Raw genomic sequence first — 23,539 nt, forward strand, 5'->3', positions numbered from 1 at the left:
AAACAAAATAGGCATACACAAAGTGTAGAAAGGTCGTAAGACACGCTTTGCACTAATATCCAGCAACGACGCAAATACAACAAATGTTTGTCTACTCAAAACAGTCAGTCTTTATAGCTACAGAAATTAATACATGCCGAGTGAGATGTCCCCACCCCCTCCCCCCAAAAAGAGGGCAGAAACCCCAAGTGTCAGATACACCTTTCTTTGAAGGCAATATGTTAGCAAATAGACTGTGAACGTCTACAGCAATTTTGTTTCCTTGACATGTTAAAGTAATTTAAGTGGGAAATGAGAATCAATATTTGAATATGCAATGAGACTTGCACATCATACTGAACAAGATGGAGAATTCCTTACTTGGAACATGAAATCCAATTGGTCTATGGTTAGGATTGATCTTTCCTGAGGATACTTCTTTAATATATTTTACATCTTACAACAGATTGCTTTGTATTAAAGAGAACCTGTCAAGACTTATTCCTACTTTCTTTCCCAACCACGTACCAGAGTTGACATTGTCTATCCAAGGATTGCTGTAATCTATGCTGCATGTAATAAAATCAGTCATGCATTCATAATGATTTTTTAAAGCTTATTATCAGAATAAATATATAAAAGGGCTGCTACAAGAAAAGGGTTTCAGTTGAAATAATCATCAACTCATTTCATACTTTAAAGTTAAAGGTTTAAAATGGCTGAAGATAGCAGTAATTTATTTGTTTCTTATTTCATGAACTTTGTGGTGTCATTGTTTTCGGCGCTAATAAAATCCACGTTTTTATACCATATCTAATGAAATGAATCGAGGCAGAGGCCTATTTGGATTTCAGAAAAGAAAAAAAACCTCCTGATCGAATTTAAATTGTTAGACAAGGTAGAATCCTGCATTTCTTTGCAACTAAATCACTGGATCTAATGTCACTTCCAGAAAGCATGTAAGGCCATCCCAATTGGTGGCTACAGCTACGGAGGTTGCTAAGGGTGTCATGACAATACTGTAAGCCAGAGCCACAGATGTAGCCCCAGAAAGCATGTCATGTAAGACCATCCCAATTGGTAGCTACAGCTTCGGGTGTTGCTAAGGGTGTCATGACGATACTGTAAGCCAGAGTTGCAGCTGTAAGCCCCAGAAAGCATGTCATGTAAGGCCATCCCAATTGGTAGCTACAGCTACGGGTGTTGCTAAGGGTGTCATGACGATACTGTAAGCCAGAGCCACAGCTGTAGCCCCATCAGAAAGCATGTCATGTAAGGCTATCCCAATTGGTAGCTACAGCTATGGGTGTTGCTAAGGGTGTTGCTAATAATATGATACTGTAAGCCGTAGCCGCAGCTGTAAGCCCAGAAAGCATGTCATGTAAGGCCATCCCAATTGGTAGCTACAGCTACGGGTGTTGCTAAGGGTGTTGCTTATAATATGAAGCCAGAGCCGCAGCTGTAAGCCCCAGAAAGCATGTCATGAAGGCCATCCCAATTGGTGGCTACAGCTATGGGTGTTGCTAAGGGTGTTGCTTATAATATGAAGTAAGCCAGAGCCGCAGCTGTAAGCCCCAGAAAGCATGTCATGAAGGCCATCCCAATTGGTCGCTACAGCTACGGGTGTTGCTAATAACATGATGATGATGTAAGCCAAAGCCGCAGCTGTAGCCCCAAATTCAGACACGAAAAAAGTTTTGAAATTATATTCAGCTGGATGAATAATAAGTGAGTTCTCTTCAGATGTACACTTCAGAAAAAAGTAATTAAATTATTACCAAAATAGAAAATGAATTAAATTATTCTTTATCTCCAATACAATCATTATAGTACTTAACAATCTATGGAAAGAGAAATAGGCGGGACAAAATTGTGTCCATTTCAATAAAAATGCCACACTGCAGTAACAATGTTATCGACAAAAATAATGAAGAAAATCCGAACAAAGCTGCACTTTTAGTGTGCATATTATGTGATGAATATTAATAAAGGTCAGACATTAATCGTTATTTAGAAATACCCCAGACAGTTTCTCTACGTTTCACGTGGGGGTGTTTAAACGGTTGACAATGACCAGTGTTTATGACCGGCTGTCTTCCGCGTGACAGGCGTGCAAGATTATCACGCGGAACACAATTCATAGCTAATAGTAACAGCGCGTAATATATTTCTAAGGCGCGCGTGCGTAATCTATTTCTACGCGCACGCATAATCTATTTCTAAGCGCGCGCACGTACACACAACCCACGCACAACAGACTCTTATTTCAAACTCAAGTTTTCAACTTTCAAAGTGTCTATAATTGTATTTTTAAATCATTTTTTAACAAAAGGGCATTTTATGAATGGGAATAAAAGAGTATTGACTCGTTCTTAAACGTCCTTTTCAAACCTTGCAGGGTCGTTGCCATGCGCTAAAAGCCCTCCCCTTCAGATCGGGCCTTTATCACACGGCAACAACCCTGCAGGTTTTAAACGGCTGTTAAAGAACTCGTCGCTACCTTTTTATACCTTATGCAAACACTCTGATCCATCAGGTCATACATCTCAATTCATTTTGCGTTTTTGTTTCTTTTTTAAATTTTTAAAGAGCCTCAACCTTGATTTATTTCAACTCATTACAGAATGGATGAGGTATATATAAATACTGTACTGTGGATTTGAAACAGTGAAGCATGCAATAAACATACAGTCATTTGTATTTCTTCAAATGCACACAATCATCTATTTTTAATAAACCACATGGATCATTCCCAGCAAAACATGAATGCAATGCAATAATCTCCTGAAGGCCTCAGTTTCAAGATGTCTAGTCAAATGTTGAAGGTTCCCTTCATAAATAGATGATGCACTACACTAACAAACATTAAGAAATCATTGGGAAAAGCCTTACCAACACCATCTCAAATTCCCTAGTCACATCACTTCAGATAACATCCTCACTGTAGTTAGCTAGCAGCGTCAACATCAAGCAAAGACTATTCCTCCTGATGATCAACTCCCAGTGCTATAAATACTGTATGCTGAAGCTTGCGCAGTAATCATAGGTCATTAATGTAGAACAGACTGTAGGTATAGTGTGGTCAAGAAGTGTCTTTGCATGTCCACTGTTTCACTGTATGGTGTGTTGTACAGTGATGATCAGGTAGAATGCTGGGTGATAGTGTTGAGGTTAGTATAAAGACGCCTACATGTACTAGATGTGATGAGGTATCGCTACTGTCAAATACCAACGGACTGCATATATAGCAAGACAACCACTCACTGGTTCTCACTGTGGTTGTACAAACTATGGTGTGTGATTGTGTCATGACCTCATATCAATTACTATGTGAGGTATCGCTACTGTCAAATAGACTGATACCAACGGACTTCATATTATAGCAAGACAACCACTCACTGGTTCTCACTGTGGTTGTACAAACTATGGTGTGTGATTGTGTCATGACCTCATATCAATTACTATGTGAGGTATCGCTACTGTCAAATAGACTAATACCAACGGACTGCATGTTATAGCAAGAAAACCACTCATTGGTTCTCACTGTGGGTGTACAAACTATGGTGTGTGATTGTGTCATGACCTTATATCAATTACTATGTGAATTAAGTATCACTGTCAAATAGACTATAATGCAAATGGACTGCATATTATATAGCAAGACAACCACTCATTGGTTCTCACTGTGGGTGTACAAACTATGGTGTGCGGTTGTGTCATGACCTAATATCAATTATTAGTAGATAGTGATGCAAAATTGCCTTTCTCTTCAAGTGTAGACCAACATGGTAGGTATATCATTATCTGCAATGAGTTCTTTGTGTTTTTAAAACTCAAAATAGACGGCCACAGCTGTTTCTGCATACAGTATGTGCTTCGTATGCATTTCTGCTCACCATAAAATGGATCATTAATCCTAGAATAAAACCTTCCTATGCACTGTATTGTTAGTTGGGACCAATCTGCTGTGACAGTGTTTAATATAGAGAGTTTCACATATCCTAGTTTTTACTACGCATGCAATGGGTGCTGAGTTGCCATCAATTGCAATTACTTATCATTATTAATTGTTTCTCCTAATGTTGTACCTAGATAGTGATATAATGTATGTGAGATACTGATATTGTGATTGGTGTATTCTTATCAGTGTCAACTGCTCATAATGTAGTCAAATCATGATATGTTTAGAGAGCACAAAACGTTTCTAAACATACCCATCTCCAAAAGGAGAAACAATATGTCACAGGTTTTTACCTTTTTTAAATAATCAAGAGCCTACGACGTGGTAAAGATGCAAGAAGGAGATTTAGGAACGTACTTAAGGAAGTAACAAATGTTCCAAACAAAATCTACCCAACGTGTAACTATCTAAACACTTTCTAGAAGTCTTCCTTGCACTAGGCTGATTTTCGCTCTTTAAAAGTCTTAACTCATCATACATGTATACTAATTCAACTATGACTTACACAAATATAAAGATCAAACAACAAAATATAAAACACAGTAACACTCTTCCAGTGCATACTGATAACTTTCATGAAACTTAAACATTAGGGAACGCTAAGAAACCATCTGTGTGTGTACATGTGTACAACACGAAAACACCAAATCAGAAATAGTTCAATCACATAATAATCAAATGTGGAAGGCTAAGTGAAATCACGGTACATAAAGAAACAGGTGTTTTGATAAACCAAATAGGTTCTATCAAACAATAAAACGTATTGAACGGCAAAGGAATAGCACTGAGTGTAAAATCTAATTGCTAACTAGCAATAAATGCAACACAACTAAATCATATAAAGGCAATACAAAGTAAGAGAAATATAAGGTTAAATACACGGAACTCCCAAAGTTTTTCCGTACACATGATAAACAATAAAAAGGATTACACAATAAAATACTCAAGGAATTTATACATCTTAGCAGCATTGTTCGAACAATCAACATGTAATGGTCTAAAACTCATATTGAACTGAACCATCCATCTTGATTTACTCCAACTACCTTGTCGAACAAATCTTTCAAAAGTCAAATGCACAAGTGATAAATCTTATACAATAGAAAGAAATAGTCAAAGCTTACCTGTATCAACAGAGCACGTGGTAAAGATGCAAGAAAGGGATTTAGGAACGTACTTAGGGAAGTAACAAATGTTCCAAACAAAATCTACGCAAAGTGTAACTATCTAAACACTTTCTAGAAGTCTTTCTTGCACTAGGCCGATTTTCGCTCTGAGGATCCAGAGGAAAACGAGCCAGGATATACCAAGCTGGTCACGCACTCGGACAGGAAAGTTAAACTATGATTGGCCAGAAATATTAAAACAATAACATCCTGCTTGGGCTTAACCAATGAGAAAAGAAAAATGTGTGTGCAGCTAAAGACAATCAAATCTGGGCACACTTCAAGGAAACTACTGACCTTGCAACATAGCCTTACGTCATGTCCCTGGGAAAAATCAGAAGAAAATTGATCGTATCACCAAGGTTGCCAGCAAGATAATAGGTTTCGAAGTAAAACCCATGAGAGAAATCCTCGACAAACAGTATGTAAATTAACTGAAAGTTATAACCCAGGACCCAACTCACCCACTTCACTCATTCATTCACATTCTCCCATTAGGAAGGTACTGTTCTCTCTCAACTCGCACAAACCGGTTCAGACTATCTTTTTTACCCAGTGCTATTCATCTTTTTAACTCACTTTTTATAAGGTAACTTAGTTGTTACTAGCCTATTTGAACTAGCCTATTTATTGCTTATACTAAATTTTTGTAATTAATTCTGTGTTTTTAAAATGTAATGTTTTTTTGTTTTTAAAGTATCAAATTTGAATCTTTTTAGTGCACACAGGGAAAACAATTTTCATTTTTTACTTGTAATCTGTGATGAAATAAATAAATTGAATTGAATTGAATTGAATAGAATTGGGGGGCAACCAACTGCTATGTCTTATGGTCAAGGAATTCCTGGACAGTGACTCTGGCCACTCCTCTCAAGGATGTGGTACTCTAAACAAATGTTTCTCAGAAATATAAAACTAAGAAAGACTAACACCCATATAGGAGATGAAAGTTGCAACAGTTACTCTATAATAAACTTAAGAATCTTCGTTGTACAACTTAAACTAAATAAATAATCTTCGTCGGACTCTTAAACTAAAGTAAGAATTCTTCGTCGGACTATTAAAATTGAGTTATAATATGCAATTGATAACAGGGTCCGACAAATATGAAAACAAATTTATCAATATGAATTTTTAGCTGCAAAACAATCCTATGTTTTCATTGTATATGATTATCTTCCTGAATGAGGGGACAGAGACGAGAGATAGCGAGAGACAGGGAGAGATAACTAAAGTCAAGACAAGAAAACATTTTGATCATCACCGACAAGGATCTATCAAGCGCGACATGTGAAGATCCAGCTTAAGGACTGATATAGCCGGCTTCTTTCAATTTATGTCGTTGATGAAAGGAATACATATTAATGACAAGTTGGTTTAATCAAGGAAAGCACTCTGACGCTCGGAATTTCTCAGGGCATTCACATTAAATGTTTGTTTAATGTTCGGACATTCATTCCTCATAAGTCGGATCTGTGCTGGATGATGAGTTTCCTTCTTGGTAACAAAAACAAATATTAGAGAGTGCTCTCTTAAAAAAAATCTGTATTTCCTGTTTGGGCAGAAATGGGAAGTGAGTAAACAACTTGTCTCCTGTCAACAGTTTAACAGTTCTTGGATGGCTCAACAATTTGTACTGATTTTTTGTAGATTTTTAATTTGTTTAATTTATTTAAAGCTCAAACACAAAAAATAGATAACTTGATCTTTTCAATCAGTAGGCTTCAATTCCTTTTGCCATGTTGCAGAACTACTGTCAGTGAAAAAGCATTGAATTTGTTCTGTCTAAAACTTAAAGACAGGCGTATGCTTTATTCTTAAATGTTGATGAAATTAACAAAAGCGCTTGCTCATTTGTTTTCTTTTCGTTTTGTTTTTGAAACAATAGTAAATAATAAAGGCTTATGATTTTATGACTCCTTTCCATTCTTATTTTCCACATTATTGTCCTAAAGTCCATAGCCTTCAATAATTATACTCAGTTCCAGACAAACATGTAAAATACTCAAAGCATGAACGTACTGCATGCTATAAAACTAAGCCCTGGCCATGGTATTGAAACGACCAAAACAATATAAACCAGACAATGGAGTTCCTAAATCCATACCCCTGCATTTACATGTTAATCTACAATGTAATTACAGAGCTAGCTGCTATTACCAATTAAACAACTCCATTAGTGGATAATATAACTACCGAGTCATGAACACAAATCTACATCATGAGTAAATTGTGTTAAGCTGGAAGACTCGAGAGCCATTTTGGAGTCATGTTCACAATCTCAAATTATGTCCTCTCTTTAGTTCAGTAAGTGAAAGAAATAAATAATTATTTACACCTTTTTCTTCAGGCCTACTGAATAGAGTGCAAAGTACTTTTGCGGATTCCTTGTGCAGACAGTTTTATGGTGAATATTCTAAAACTTAGTATTAAATATCAACAAATACTCAAAAGTTTCGAGGCATAAAATACTTTGGGCCTACTTTAGAACATCTGCTCTAAAATGGAAAAGGTCTAAGGTTTGAATCTCACCCAATAACTAGACCTGTGTATATTTTACCCAGGACTCTGTAGAAAGCACAAAGTATAAACAGATCAGTGCATGTGATGTAATTATAAATTTTTCTTTTAGGATATATATATGAACAAATATATTGTACTTGCCTTTGACCTATGAGGAAGGAAAATACATGTTTGCAAAGTCCAAGAATTAACAGTTTATGACAAAATGTAACAATGAGAGAAATGATGTGGTAAAATATGCCAGGTTTGAAAAAGGAAACATTAAAAACTTTGTGTTTTAACCAACAGATAGATATTTATGTGATACTGAATTACCAAAAGGATTATGAAACAAAACAAGTTTAGACATTATGCAGACCATTGTTCCTTAGAACGTTATCAAGACATACACTGATGCTCAGTAGGGATATGCAGCAACACATGTCTGGATCATTCCATTACAACAGATGCATTGAGAAATTGATTGTTGATGAATGTTATCAAATAAATGACTCCCAACTCTTGCCTCTTAACTGTTCCATAACAAAGCAAACCAAAGCTAGTATGAGACAACCATAATATGGAAATGATAGAGTTCAATTAGTAGGTTTTAGCCCATGAGCCAATTCCTTTGGGACAGTTTGACCAGGTAGTATTCAAATTCAGCAAGCTCCTTGTTAGACTCGATGGCTCCTTATCATGGCTTCTTATGCAATTTGATTCACTCACTGCTTATGGTTCACCTTGCAGTTTGACTCTATAGTCAGTTCTTAGTCTGGATAACAGTTTGAATATAGATATAGATGATAGATGATAGATGATAGATGATAGATGATAGATGATAGATGATAGATGATGTAAAATAAATAGAAGGGTAAGGGCTGAGAGGGGAATCTTTACAATTCTTTAATTGATTTATTTCCATCATAGAGCTATATATATTGACTAGAGCGCTAACTTGCTCCGCGTTTTAAAGCCACTCTGGGCGCAGACATGTTTGATGTGTTGCGTGACTACGGAACAATTTCAATTTTAAGAGAACACACAATGCCGCGATTTTGTTTTTACTTCGGCGTGTGCGCTTACATACGCGACTGCCCATTCGCGTATGCCATGCTCCGAAAGGCGTAAGTTCGACTTGATTGACGTACTAAAAAAAGTGTACGCGCCTTTTAAACATAACGCACATGACGCTCGCAAATAGCCGTACAAATGGTGTAAATAAACATGGAAGCGCCCACACGGCTTCAAAACCTTAGTGTGTGTAAAACGGGGTGTTAGCGCTCTAGTCAATATATATAGCTCTATGATTTCAATCCACTTGTTTGCCATGTTGTTGGGGTGGAGATGGTGGTGGGTGGTGGTGGTGGGGGGGGGTGTTACGGTCCATTGTAAAACATTCTTATAAAGGTAGACAGAGGGGTTGTGGAGCAAAAGATTTACTTCCAATCTCCAGACATTACAGTCATTCACACAATCATAATTTACAAAGTTGCAAGTCTTGCTCGCTACATCAGGTAAAAACTTATACTAACTTGTGTAATAGCATGAAAGGAAACAGATTGATGTAGATGCCAATGAAGAAGCTACAATTATTCTTGAAGAACTAAGCAAAAATAATATTTGTCCAAAGACACATGGCATCCATATTTGCACACACTTTTGTGTAGCTCTGCTTGGCGCCAGACATACTGCTCTGGGTGTTATAAAATGCATTGAATCCTACAAGCTCAAGTGAAGTGCATCGAGACGCTGAGCTTTTTCAATTGCTTGCGGTGATTAGACCATGTTTAGCATTTCAACAGTGAACAAAAAAATCAGAGAGGTTTGCATTTTCAGACGGTCAAGTAAACTGTCTATCAAGAGTGAGCAGGGCAAAGCTGTCTTATATTATGCAAACACAGACCTTAATAAATCCATTTTCCTTCCTATCATTTCAATTCTACACTTCTGTACTATAAACTATTATGCAGACAACAGATTGTTGTGGTTAGTGAATGATAAGGTATCAAGGACAGTTTGGAGATATCACTTCTATCTTTTTAATATGGCAATTGTTGAATAGAATTATCATATTATAAATAAATGAAAAAATAGATTTGTTATACATCATTTGATGCAAATTCGACTAAGCTCTATGCAGATGCGTCGTGTTATTTCTAAGTATTAAATGTCTTAAATTCCAAATGCTGTTTTTAAAAACAATCAACATTTACTCTACTTCCATGACTTCAGTGACTTCAAGATAATTAAAAAAAGTATATGGTTCAACAAATTGCTTCATTAGGTTCTTGGTGCATTAAGATTTTAAATAAGGGAATAAAAGTGTAGTGACTCATTCTTTCACGGCCGTTGAGAACCAGCAGGGTCGTTCCCGTGTGACAAAGGCTCAAGCCGAGGGCCTTTATTACATGGGAACGACCCTGCAAGGTTTTTACATGTACAGTGTTGCATTGTTATGACTGAGACGGCTATTTCCGACAGTTTCCCGCTTCGTTCGTGCGCATGCGCGTATAGTCTTGGTGCGACACGTTCTAACTTCTCGTTTTCCTTTCACACACAGCACCCGTATCGCCTGTAACAAGAAACGTCTTGCACCAAGACTAGCGCGGAGTATCTGCTCACAACTGATTATAAACACTGGTCATTATCAAAGGTTTAAACACCCCCACGTGACGCGCTCTCCACCAATAGGAATAACAAAACTGTCTGAGGTATTTATGAATGGAAAACAAACTGCAACTGGTTATCAGGTTGACAATCTCAATTCATTAATCATGCATTGTAGTACACTGCATTACCTTTTGTCAGAAAATATCATTCATAAAGAAGGTATTCAAGCATCTTTTAGCATTTGCAAGGGAATAAATCATAAGAGTCTCCTGGTATAATTGAATCCCAATACAAGTTATGAAATTATTAAATCTAATTTATCTCTTCAAGCAAAGTAAGCTGTCGATGAGACAAAACAATTAACAATAACACCAACACTTGTTTATTGCCTTGTTATGTTGAAGTGCTGAATTAAAGAATTACTATTTAGTAACTTTTGTTTTCTATAAAAAATAAGAAGAGAGTACAGCCACCTACAAAAGCCATCCATAATGACACAAGTGTCAATTAATCTTTTTAGTATTTAAATGTAGAAGCAGAAGGTAACTTGATATTGTTTATACCGTTATTGGGCGTTTCTATTACGTTGGAAGCTTTTAGCTCTAATTTAATTACTATGTCATTAGAGGTTTTTCCATGCAGGACACACTTACACAGCAAGTAAAGCAATTGAATACAAACAACAAATATTTGGTTTGGTTTTAGACAGATTGTGGCATGAGAAGTTGAAGTACTTCTTTAATGGTGGCCGTTAAGAGAGAGCCATTGTGTTCTTGCTCACCTTTAACACTGTGCATTTTGGTTACAAGTATTTTGATAGCAGTACTGATTGTCGGTAAAGATAGTAAAAGGATAAGATATTTACATTTATTTGTTTTTATTAATTCATAATTTATTTGTCCCTTTTTTAGTATTTATGCATGTCTATCATGCCATCCCAGAATACAAGCTGTAGTTGCAGAGAATGAGAGGCTTATGATATAGAAGTCTCTTGTGGATGTTCCTCAGCTGCCTGTGTACGTGTGTGTTGGGGGGGGGGGGGGGGGCGGGAAAGATAGACATGAAAACGAAGAAACTGAAGAAGCAGATGTAGGAACAATTGAAGACTCTCATATAGGAAAATGAAGGTCATCGCACACACAAAACCAATGGCATTTGAGCAGGCTCTGAAATCTTTTATCTTGCAAGGCCACATGGCCCTGGTGGGAGAAAAAATTAATGAAATAAGGAAAGGCAGGCACAGCCTTGCTAGGAAAGATCAAACTTCAAGATTTACTACATGTAGATGTACCAAGTGACTTTGAATTAGGTAATCGTTTTTGTACCAAAAGGATCTCATTTCAAGAGTTACATTTAAATTTTTGACAATCAATGTATAAATTTCTGTTTAAATTTTGAAGACTGTTATAAATTAAATAGTTAACTTAGTTGACATAGGCTTACTTTGTCTTTGATTTGTTCCCTTAAGCAAAGATTCAATGTACAAACTGAGGTATGTTTATAAATGAATAGTGTTGCAATTGTTTAGACTAAGCAGATCTGAGTAGGTTGACAGGTATCCGCTGTTCTCTTCAAGAGAAATATCATTAATGAAATTTTCTGCTTTAGACTCTTTATTAGGTACTATGTATTGAAAAATAGAGGATGTACATAATAAAACCTTAAAACATGTTTGTTTCAATGCTGTAGCTTAATGTAGTAGGATGTAGAGTCATCTCATTATCTTTTCTTTTTACAAATGGAAAGCTTTGAGTACTAATGTTTAGCATGCAGCAACGGATTGCCAACAGCTCCAGGCAGTTTATGCATGAATTCACAAGCCAAAAGGTAAATACTTAATACATGTCCAAAAAGCTATAATCTAGGCAAATTTCTCCCTGTAGAATTGAGAAATTGTGTGGGATACCTCTGGTGATCCCAACTGACTGCTTGCTGGCTCACTATTGTTTCCTTAGTTTGATTGAGTGGCTCCATCTTCTGAAGCCCATATTAACCACACTCACAGATTTGAATGTCGATACCCCAGGGACATTCTAGGCTCTTATTGGTAAAGCATCATTAACCGTTTAGAAACAATTATGACAATGTTTTCTACTTTACCATCATTTGTGCAAACATTTGTTTCCAGTGCAAATGTATTACTTCATATAATGACCTCCAAGACAATTAAGAGTAAAATCTTGTAAATAAAATCAGTCTTGAAATGCAAACACATGCTCATTTTATTATTTGATACACTGATACAGGGAAAGATGTTTAAACTTGTAGATGTCCCACAAGCATCTTAAATAATGCTCTATTCTAGTTGTTAAAGTAGCATAAAAAATTATACTCTTCTAAAAATCATATACCAATAGGCTTTTTGCAAGCATCTAAAACTATATTCTATCTTTAATTTTATATCTAAATTTAAAGATCGTTTTTGTTTGTTTTTACCATTTCCTGTTATTGGCAGTTCAACCGCTAAATACAATCATTTTTCGTTTTTTAAAATCTTTTTTTTTTTGTACAGCATAATGACCACTTTTGTGAGTTAGTCCAAGAAACTTTGAGTTTTCTGAAGAAACAAATTTAAATTTTCACGCAAGAACTATCTATTTTTAGGTAATTTGTAATAAAATATGTTTGTATTAGTGGGAGTACAATAGTACAATATCTGCAAACATGTGTCAGAGGTTAAAAACCTTACTTGAAATTCATGAAGAAAAGCAAACTGTTACGTGCAACCTAGACATCCTTTTGGTCTTACAAAAGCACTAAAAGCTAGAGTAATTTCTTGGAAAAAGCCTGACTGTTAAATGCCAAGGCAAATGTGAAGATTTCTCATGTAAAATTCCTAAGCATGCACACTAATTAAACAACCTCACAGTTACAAGGTTTCAATGCAGCACTCAGCAACTGCCATTTAAAGGAAATTTAATTACTGTAGCAATGAGTGAACAGGAAACCTACTCGGATGGTAAAACCCATTTGAAGGCTCTAATGCATACCTGTATATGTTAATGCCTTCCCTCCCTAACCTTTTAAATTGATAGAAAATTATATGTAGGAGATCCATTCCATCCTGGACTGGTAAGACTGGCGAAGCGTGTATGAGTTGATTTTCGCCGTAAATATTATTTGTGTTATATGCTAACTTCTTGAGGCAAGATTGTGAACCGAATAAAGATCAGGGAATGTAAAATGTGTAGCACAGCAAATGTAAATGAAATGCTTATGAACTGGAGAATGAAGAAACCAAGTTGCCAATTTCTTTCAATCACATCTCCTTTTTAATTTCTGAGTTGCTTTCTTCCTCTTTTTAGAAAGGTATCAATCCAATCCTCTGGTTTGCAATTAACATACATTGTAATCATGTTGGAGTTAAGAGGATTCATTTGTTGTCATATATTTGATACATTGTGCTCACATTATGATCATTTCAATTCTGGCCTTCAAATACCAGCATTTGCGATTTCTGTTATTTTGTACACTTTGAAAGAATTTCAGACGTAAACATTTCCCTGGAGGACTGGTATTTGTACTCGATAATGAGTTGACTTTCTGATTGAAACTAATTAATGTTTTGGATAAAATCCTTGTTCTTTTTGAAATAGTAACTGTATAACAAAATGTGACACAGAATTTTGATACTGATGACATTTTCACAAAAAAAGTAATGTTTTCTGAAAACGGGGGGATAAAAAAAAAACATAACTTGCTGGCACAAAAATAAGGAATATTCTTCAGAGTACATGGCAAAGATGTAGTTTATAATCACTTAGTGAGGACCTGCCTTGATTTATCTACCAACGCAAATAACCCCTGCATGAAGAGGGGGAGGGGGAAGAGGGGAACAGAAGAGGGGGAGGGTTACTAATGAATGCTGAGGAGAGGTAGACACTTCTATATGTCACCCAAATAATGGAATACAGAGACGTGATTTCCGTTATTCTCTCTTTTTCTCAATGGTCAGTGAAATCACTGAGTGCTAGCTTCAACAACCTGTGAAACAATTAGAGCAGTTAAAGGGACACCTTAAAGGGATGCAGCAGTGAATTCAAATAAAACACTTAATTTTGCTGTCATTTATTTCTGATATATGAATTGAACATCAATAAAATGTGTTTTGTTTATTCCCGACATATCTGACTTTAGTAATTAGCGAATAAGTCATGCCCCCCCTTTTGTGGTTTGTTACCGCCCCCCTACCATCGACGTCACGTCGGGAATTCAAACATATCGTCGGCAAAAAGAGTCTGGTCCCTAACTACACGCCCTAGGTACCAGGCCACACAGTGCACACGTCTCAATATGCACACAGCCAGGGGGCCCGGCGGCTCGGGTTACCGACATGACGTCACGTTTATGCAAATGAAGGCTCCCTTTTAGGGGCGGGGTGGGTTCCCCTAATATCTTGAAAACCATTTTTAAAATACTTGTGCATTTAATAAAAAATATTAAAAAATATTTCAGGTTTAAAAAGTCATGTTTCATCGTTTAAATGAATAAAAATAAAAACTGCAGCCACCCTTTAAAGCAACCTTTGTACTCTGAATACATACCCAAAGACCAAAATGACCACTCACATTTCTATATCTTTAGAGGATTTACCTTTTAGTATAACACTAGTCTATCATCTCTCTCTCAACACAGTGACCATGCCACACAGTTTGCTCAATTCAGGCTTTTTTAAAAATGCCGTCATATTCATAGTGCTTATTTGGTACTTCATTCTCAGTGGTTGTTCTTAATAAGTCATTCGTAAATACCTCAGACAGTTTCGCTATTCCTATTGGTGGAGAGCGCGTCACAGGGGTGTGTATAAACCTTTGTTTATGACCAGTAAAAAGTGTTGAAACGTTGGTGTGACACGCGAGCGTGCACCTGTGATTATAAGACAGTTTCTTCATTCCTATTGGTCGAGAGCAACGGCCGGGACAGTTGTGCCACATCACGCAATACGCGCAACGCGCACAGCATCTCATTATAAAGGAGTTGTTTAGCCGAGGGCGGCGGAGGGCTTTACCATTTCATAGGGGTGTTGTGTTGAAAGAAATCATTGAACAATTATAATGTTTACATTTATTTTACTTTTTGACCAAAAAGTGTTAATGTTTTTTTACCGAAAAGGTATTTATGAATGGGAATCATTCATATTTATGAGTGGTTTAAACCCGCCAAGGCCTGGTTCTTTATAATTTACCTCAACTTCGTCTCGGTAAAATTATCAAGAACCAGGCCTCGTTGGGATTAAACCACTAGTTGAAAACCTCTTCACCACACATTGATTCCCTTATTATGGGTCATGCTCATGTGCCACTTAAAAAAAAAAAGTAGCCTAAAAAAAGGACTGGAAAGTGATAAGTAACAAGATTTGTTTATTAAAAAAAAAGCTCACTTCTAAGAGTAATGATTTGTCTAAAATGCTACCAAAAGAAGGAAAAAGCATTTACAAATGTTCTTCAACAAGTCACAGTTGCTTATTTCAAATGCTGCAATGGGGATAAGCCTGAAAGGAATGCATACAGATACACTGACATAACATACAAGCACTGTCATCGTTTTGTCAATACATGATTCTTGATTTGTAGAATTTCATTTCCATGGGATGGTTGCACAATATGGTGTATTTGATAAAGACACAAGAGGATAGGATAACATTTACTCTGCAAGAAAACGATGACAAGTACTTTCCCTTACATACCAGAATGGACAATTCACTGAGCAATTGACCTTAATCCAGGAAGGCTGACCTCTGTACTTCAATCAATTAGAGAGACCAATGAGGACCACTTTGTCTTAGTGTATCAGGTCAAATCAATAATATCTAATCAATAATATCTAATCAATAATAGAGTTCACTAAACCAACTTGACTATTATTAGGCAGGAAAAACATTGAGCTCTAGATCAGACTGATGACAAGCTAGTGACTAGTCAGATCAGGTTGGGCATCTTCAAAGAACTGATCAGGAAAGGGAGAAAATAGGCTGTACCAACCAAAAATACCTATGCAAAAAATAGTTAATGGCCTGACATTTTGACCCTAGCAGAGTCTTTCACGAAGGCTAAATTAGCCTCGAGAAAGACACTGCTAGGATTGAAACGCCAGGCTATTTGTTATAAATAAGGCAATCCAGAAATCCTGATTTGACGTGAAGTAACAAGAGGAAGGACAATATCAAGTGTTCGATTGAATGGAGATGCCCCTGACATTGAATATGACAAATCCATTGCTCTTTAGGTCAGCTCTACATTGGCTCTGCTACAAAGACACATCTGGATGCCCTTATGGGTATATTCTATAGTAATTAACCAAATATCCATTGGAAAGGTTTTATTTTTAAATAGTACATTATAGTTGCCTTCATGGGTACATTCAATAGTATTAACCAAATATCCATTGGAAAGGTTTTATTTGTTTTCAATTAGTACATTATTATAGGTTGCTTATTGCAATGACCTCTGCCAGCAAACTTGGATGTATGGTTTTCTGGGCAGTTCCTCTCTGTCAAATACTTTGGACCGGCACATTCATTTTGAATTCTGTCATGCCCGCTAACATGCACCCTTGAAGAGCCAATCATACAGAAAAAAATGTGTTCTCTAAATAGCATTGTTCAACGCCTAATTATTGATTAATCTATAAGCAACACTAATCATATGGGATGTTAAATACACATCATGCATAATATTCATCTTGCCTATAGAACTATCCATGCTATTACAATACTGCAATAATTATGCTGAATGGAAGCTTTTAAATTGTTGTCTTTATGAACTAATAATATCACATTATAGCTGAATGTTTGTTGTCAACTAGGTGAAGTCAAATTTTAATTTGCATTTAACTCAGTATGTTAAAGGCAGTGGACACTATTGGTAATTGTCAAAGACTAGCCTTCACAGTTAGTGTATCTAAACATATGCATAACATAACAAACATCAATATAAACCACAAGGGAAACTGACTGGGTAAATTTGTAAATGATTTTTGGTTGAACAAAGAATTGACTAAAGTGGGATTCGAACCAGCGACCTCCGGATTAACGTGCCGGCGCTCTGCCAACTGAGCTATCTAGCCCTATATTGGCGGTGTCCCTATTTTGTCAATATCTTTGTTCGGGGGTGCCAGTCAGAAGCCATACAACCGTTAACTGCCGTGTAGAGTTTGAATAAATGTTTGTTCTTCTTAGAGCCAGCTGGAGAGGAGAGCCTCTAAATAATCAGAAACTTTATTTTTTGTTGACAGTCCAGCTGATTCAATAACTTCTTCTTCTGTGTTTTCATTGTTTTTGTAGTTTTCTTTCAAGGATTTCGGTATTTTGACTGTGTAATACAAAAAAATGGTTGCCTGAGAAATGCAATAATGTATAATAAACACTTTCTGGGTAATATGGACTAATTTGCAGGCTACTAAACAAGGGTAGGATTTGAACCCACAGCCCCTAGATGCATTCTAGAGACAATGTTAGAACCACAAGTGAAAAAAGGGCAGTTTGAATTATGTAACAAGAACAGAGGTATTGCTAACAATTTTACTGCTGTAACAATGACATCATAACTGTACTTTCCACTTACACCTTTTTATATAGCCTCAGAAAAGAAATAAAATGAGCCTGCTTTCAATACACAAAACATGATCCCATATTAGGAAAGAGTTGCTAAAGCATCCACTCCGAGTTTCACTTCTCTTTTGGGCAGACTTCTCTTGTCTTGCAATGTAAGATGAGCGCATAACCACCCACACATAGATTGTTGGCTGCATGATGACGTAGTACTTTGCATTGTATTCAACAGACAGCTTATATTATGTCACAACATACTTCAGATTGAAACAATTTTAAATTTAAGAAAACATTTCATAACAAACAACACCCACATGATATTTTAAGAGTCAACAAAACTCCAGACAAAACATTCATACAATTGATGAAATCTGAGTTAAGATGTCAGCATGAATTCATTCAAATTGACACTGACAGAAAGGGCATTGTTGTAGGAATAAACTCAAATCTTGTCCACAGAACTAACAATCCATTTTCCCTTCGTTGGATTTCACAGAAATGTGAGTACATGTTCAAATTATTTGCTTAAAGAGTGTAAATGATAATCACACACAAAAAAGGAGCGAAATTGGGAACATTTAAAACAAAAACAACAAAACAATTCTGGGTAAGATTGGAAGGGGAAAGGGATAGAATTGGTCTTGGCACACATATATAATTTATGCACAATTTATTTCCGTGATAAATTATCACATGGACATTATATTATTGTGAATAAATTATTAGGCCCTAAATTGTTTGCAAATGGCAAAGGCTAAAAAATCTGAGGCCTTTAAACCGTGGTCGTACAGTCTAAATTTGTTGTTTTACAACTATTTTTCTGAAGGGATACCAACCAGTCGCTAGCAACCAGCCGTTGCATTAAATAAATGAAATATTGTAAGGTTAGGACAGGAGCTTACCTTGATTTTAATACACAGTTTACATAACATCCACCAAGCCAAGAAAACTGTAAAATGGAAATGTAAATCTTTGGACCTAGCTAGCCATTTTGAGAAGGAACCTCATCAATTATGAGAAGACAGGTGAAATACGGAAAGCAATCTGAAACTGTGTTAATAGAATGAAGTATGCTCCAATGTGACCTTAGTCCATAATACACATCAGGTGTTTGCTGCAGTTAATTGAACCTCAATGCCATTCTCTGCATCATGGTCGAGTCTCATCAAGGTTTTAATTTTTTTTTGACTCTTGTTCATGGTCCAACATGTTTGTGGTTTCTGGCTTTGAAAAAATACATCTCAAGTTTCCCATGTCTTGTTTACAGTCTGCAAAAGTCCAAATCATGCTGTGGGATGGTCAAAGAGATGAAAGCTGCTATCAAATCAACCAAGGTTTGCTATCTATCAATGGGCTTATTTCTCAAAACACTACATCTTTAGCAGCGCGAAGGCGGCAGAACACTTTTAAAAGTTGGGGGGGGGGGGGATTTTTCCCCTATGGCTTTTTTTATCATTTGCACAACACATTATGCATGCACACAGGTTATGTTGGGCTCACAAATTATCTAAAGAAAAGGTGATTTAAATATATGAATCAAGTTTTACTAAACAAATTTTTTTTTAGAGTTTTGGGGGATAAAAAAATACGATAAAGATTTGAGTCTACAGTGCTACACACATCGGTGTATATGGGTAAAAACCAAAAATTAATATTCTTTATCCCCGATGCAAATTTAACATCTATTAAATCGTTTGCAGTACCCGCTGCTAAAACATAGGATTCGAACTGCCTCTAGCTACCGGGCAATCTCGGTGGTCTAGTTGGTATGACACTGCTCTAGAATTGCAAAGGTCGTGGGTTCGAATCCCACCCGAGTAAAAATGCCTGTGAATTTTTTTCACAGGACTCGGGAAAGTACTGAGTATACAGTGCTACACACATCGGTGTATATGGGTAAAAACCAAAAATTAATATTCTTTATCCCCGATGCAAATTTAACATCTATTAAATCGTTTGCAGTACCCGCTGCTAAAACATAGGATTCGAACTGCCTCTAGCTACCGGGCAATCTCGGTGGTCTAGTTGGTATGACACTGCTCTAGAATTGCAAAGGTCGTGGGTTCGAATCCCACCCGAGTAAAAATGCCTGTGAATTTTTTTTCACAGGACTCGGGAAAGTACTGAGTATACAGTGCTACACACATCGGTGTATATGGGTAAAGATAAAGATTTGGTTTTGGGCGGACTCCTGATCACGCAACTGTGGGCTATAAAAATTATTTTCTTGATACCAAATGTTCCATTACATGTAATCGTCAGTGTGTCAGTGAACATAGGCACATCATATCAACAGGGCATAGGTTATGATCTGCTGGCGAAAATTGGTGCATAATTTTTACCGTTGCCACTATGAACAGCTCAAGGCCTTACTAATAAGTAAACAAAAAATATTTTACTGGCCTTAAGATGTCATCAGGGTTGTTATCAAACGCTTGGCAAGCCTTATTCAAATGGGAGTGCTACAAAAAAATAATCGTCCTGACCCCCACCCCCCCCCCCCCCCCACCCAGAAAACATGGAATATTTCCAGCGGAACTGGTTGTCCAGGGATAGCAATTAATGCGCCTACAATTGGCTTTAATTGATGTTTTTTGATGAATAAGATTAGTTTAGGTGTGTACAATTACAAACAGGGTTGTCAGCAAACCTTATATTTAAACTGCTATACTTAAAGCCATTGGACACTTTCGGTAAACAGTATTGTCCAAAGGCCCACACTTCGTGTATCACAACTTATATATAAAATTACAAACCTGTGAAAATTTAGGCTCAATTGGTCATCGGAGTTGGGAGAAAATAACGGGAAAACCCACCCTTGTTCCGCGCATTTCGCCGTGTCATGACATGTGTTTCAAATAAATCCGTAATTCTCGATATCGAGAATTGATAATTGTTTTAATGTTTTCTCAAAAAGTAAAGCATTTCATGGAATAATATTTCAAGAGAAGTCTTTCATCATTACCTTCTGTAAACCCTGAAAGTTATTTGTAAATCTACAAACTTTTATTTTGTTTGTGTTCCGAAAGTGTATAATGGCTTTAATTTAAGCTCAATATAAAAAGGGGGGGGGGCAAAATCGACTACTTTTCAAAAGTGGGGGGGGGGGGCCTTTAGAAAGTCTAAAATCATGTGCTTTGAATCATTTGATTAGTGATGAATAGAGATTTTAAAATACAGGCCCTAATACACACAACATCCAAAGTGCCTTTATGGTTGTACACGTTTTCCGACTGTGGACCTTTCCTAAACAGCAGACCCCATTGTCCTCTTTTGTTATAGGTCCCCGGTTTGAATGGTCAGTATACACCCCTTAAGTTATCCACAACCTCAATGCCCTCAAATATTTCCACCCCGTATAACGCCCCTCCGCTATCCCCACCCTCCCCTCCCAAGCAACCCACACCTATCCCCACTTTTTATCATGCCCCTCCCCTCCCTCCTATGTCCAGTACCCAACCTCCCCTATCCCTAGTTGCGATAACGTAACCCTCCTGCCGACGGCGTCTGTCGGCAGGAGGGTTACGTTATCGCAACTACCCTATCCCCACCCTCACCTAACAGCTCACCTATCTCCGCTCTGGATAATTCCATCCCCCTTTCCCCACCCTCCACCCTCCCCCTATATTTACCGCTCCCCCCTCTATCCCCACCCTCCCCTATCCCCATCCTCACCTTCCTATATTCCTCCACTAAATCACATGGTGGAAGAGATTGGAAAGTAAGTGGGTCACTAAAACAGAACTTATTTTAGAAGACAATGTTTCACCAAGCTCATGACACAGTTTTTTGGTCTATAGGCCTAAAGTTTAAACAATAAAATAATTTTGTGAAATTAGCATAGTGGGCCATAGTAGGGCAACATCTAACCCAACCATACACTTTATATAGCAAGAACTGCTTTTTACAATAACATGAACCCATCCTCCATCATGTCGATCGTATCCTCCAACATAACAATCGTATCCTACGACATGTACACACAATCATATTGGAGGTCATGCTAGTGTATGGCTACTGCTCTGCATGCATAAACCACACAATTCGCATCTTCCTAAAAAATGTCATGGCCAGAGGAGGAAACAACACACACGACCGAGCAATGGGTCATTAGCCTCATGTGTAACCATCTTCTCACATCTACATCTCTTCAAAGTATTTAAAGATGACGAAGTTCATTTGCTTACCTTTGATCTTCGATGAAAGTCAGGCAAATCATCCACGGGACATAAATCTGAATTTGAGATAATTATACGTGTAGACCGAGATCTCGCCTAGCAATTAATGCAGAAAGTAAATGCCAAGCCACACCACGAATACACGTAGTAATAGTATTCTATGCTAGAGCCGGCCAGCTGTCAAATTGATTGAACCGGTCCATATTAAGACAGGGGAAGCTATATAAGATATCCATAACATTCATCCGTTCACTTGGTTTTAATTTTTCGAAACACGAAGCTGACGCAGCTTTGATCATCTACACTATTTTTTATTTGATATGAAAGTGTATTATGGCTAATTGAGGTATTCGCATTCGTTGATAAAATAACGATGTATATGTAGGAAGTGATACACCCTATACGAAAAATGGAATATTCATCAACAATGAGTAGCGTGCTGTGTGTAGAAAAACACGATTTCTCCATTCTGCGATAACAACCAGATAACATGTGTATAACCAAATTGTATTGCGTTTATAGATTTTTAAGTAATAATGATTCAAACACCTCGACAAAATGAGTCTATACCAAGAAAGGAGACCATTAAATATTCAGAAAGCACTACCATTAATACCACTACCAAAGTTTACTTAGTGGAAAGCAGTAGGCTAGGCGGGCCGTGAAGATAAATCGGGTGACACTATCACTTTTCATAAAATTTGTTAATGCGTTATTAATATAATGTGAGCAGTCTATACAGGCTTGTGGGTCCAATACCCACATACTTATGTTATTATGCACATAATTATGAAATAAAATAAAATGTATGTTATATATATTTTTGTTTTCAAACGTTATCAATACGATATTCTATGGAAACAAAAAGCAAACTCGCAGTTTATGTATTGGATCAAGTTCAACACCATACACCATGATCAAATTCTGCATCCAAAAGACAATGTTTCCTCGCGCCTGATCTCCAATGTACATATCATCTTCGTAAGTGTTTCCAAGGTCAGTCTAAAGACAAAGAAATCTTCTGTAATTTGATCACTTTGAATAGCCCCGCCCTCCCCCACTCAACGCTGGGTTTTGGTCGTAGAATTGAAGAAAAACTGAAACTGAACCCCTTTTTGTACCGCTTAAACAAATTTGCCTTGAAAAGATACGATTGAAATATCCAGAGGAACAATCAACACTAAGCATAAATCCCCGGATACTTAACTTAACGTTAAGTTCATGCGTTTCCGGATATATCATTCAAGAAATATAAAATCACAAAATTCAATTAATGGGCTGTTGAGCTGGCCAGCTACACACCCTTCGGGTGCTTTTTCATCAACCTAACGTAACGGAGGATGCTTTGCGTGATAACCCAAGTCGTTCATCAGCTTTAGGGTGTATTGGTTATGGAAACGAGCGGCGTTGTTCGTCTCGGTCTAATCAAAGATGAACCACAGCCCGGCAGAAGGTATCAAGTGACGAAGTGGGGTACATGGGGATTGGATCACACCGTGGTTAATATTAGATGTTCCTTAGTGTTTGGTTGAAACAAATGCAATGGTGACGTTGGGTTCACCCGTCAAAATAAGAGAAAACATTATCAAGT

At 37.0% G+C, this 23,539-nt stretch overlaps 1 protein-coding gene across 4 annotated transcripts in view; it reads right to left on the minus strand.

The window, feature by feature from the left end:
* The window catches only part of LOC139939141 (neurexin-1-like), a 102,115-nt gene extending 80,070 nt beyond the window's left edge, over nucleotides 1-22,045 (minus strand). For all 4 annotated transcript variants that reach the window (XM_071934923.1, XM_071934915.1, XM_071934907.1 and 1 more), the window contains exon 1: nucleotides 21,958-22,045. The gene's annotated coding sequence lies outside the window, so the exon portion shown is untranslated. The remainder of the gene's footprint in view (nucleotides 1-21,957) is intronic.
* Nucleotides 22,046-23,539: the final 1,494 nt, after the last annotated feature.

The sequence above is a fragment of the Asterias amurensis genome, chromosome 1 (genome assembly GCF_032118995.1).
Source record: "Asterias amurensis chromosome 1, ASM3211899v1".
Classification (NCBI taxonomy): domain Eukaryota; kingdom Metazoa; phylum Echinodermata; class Asteroidea; order Forcipulatida; family Asteriidae; genus Asterias; species Asterias amurensis.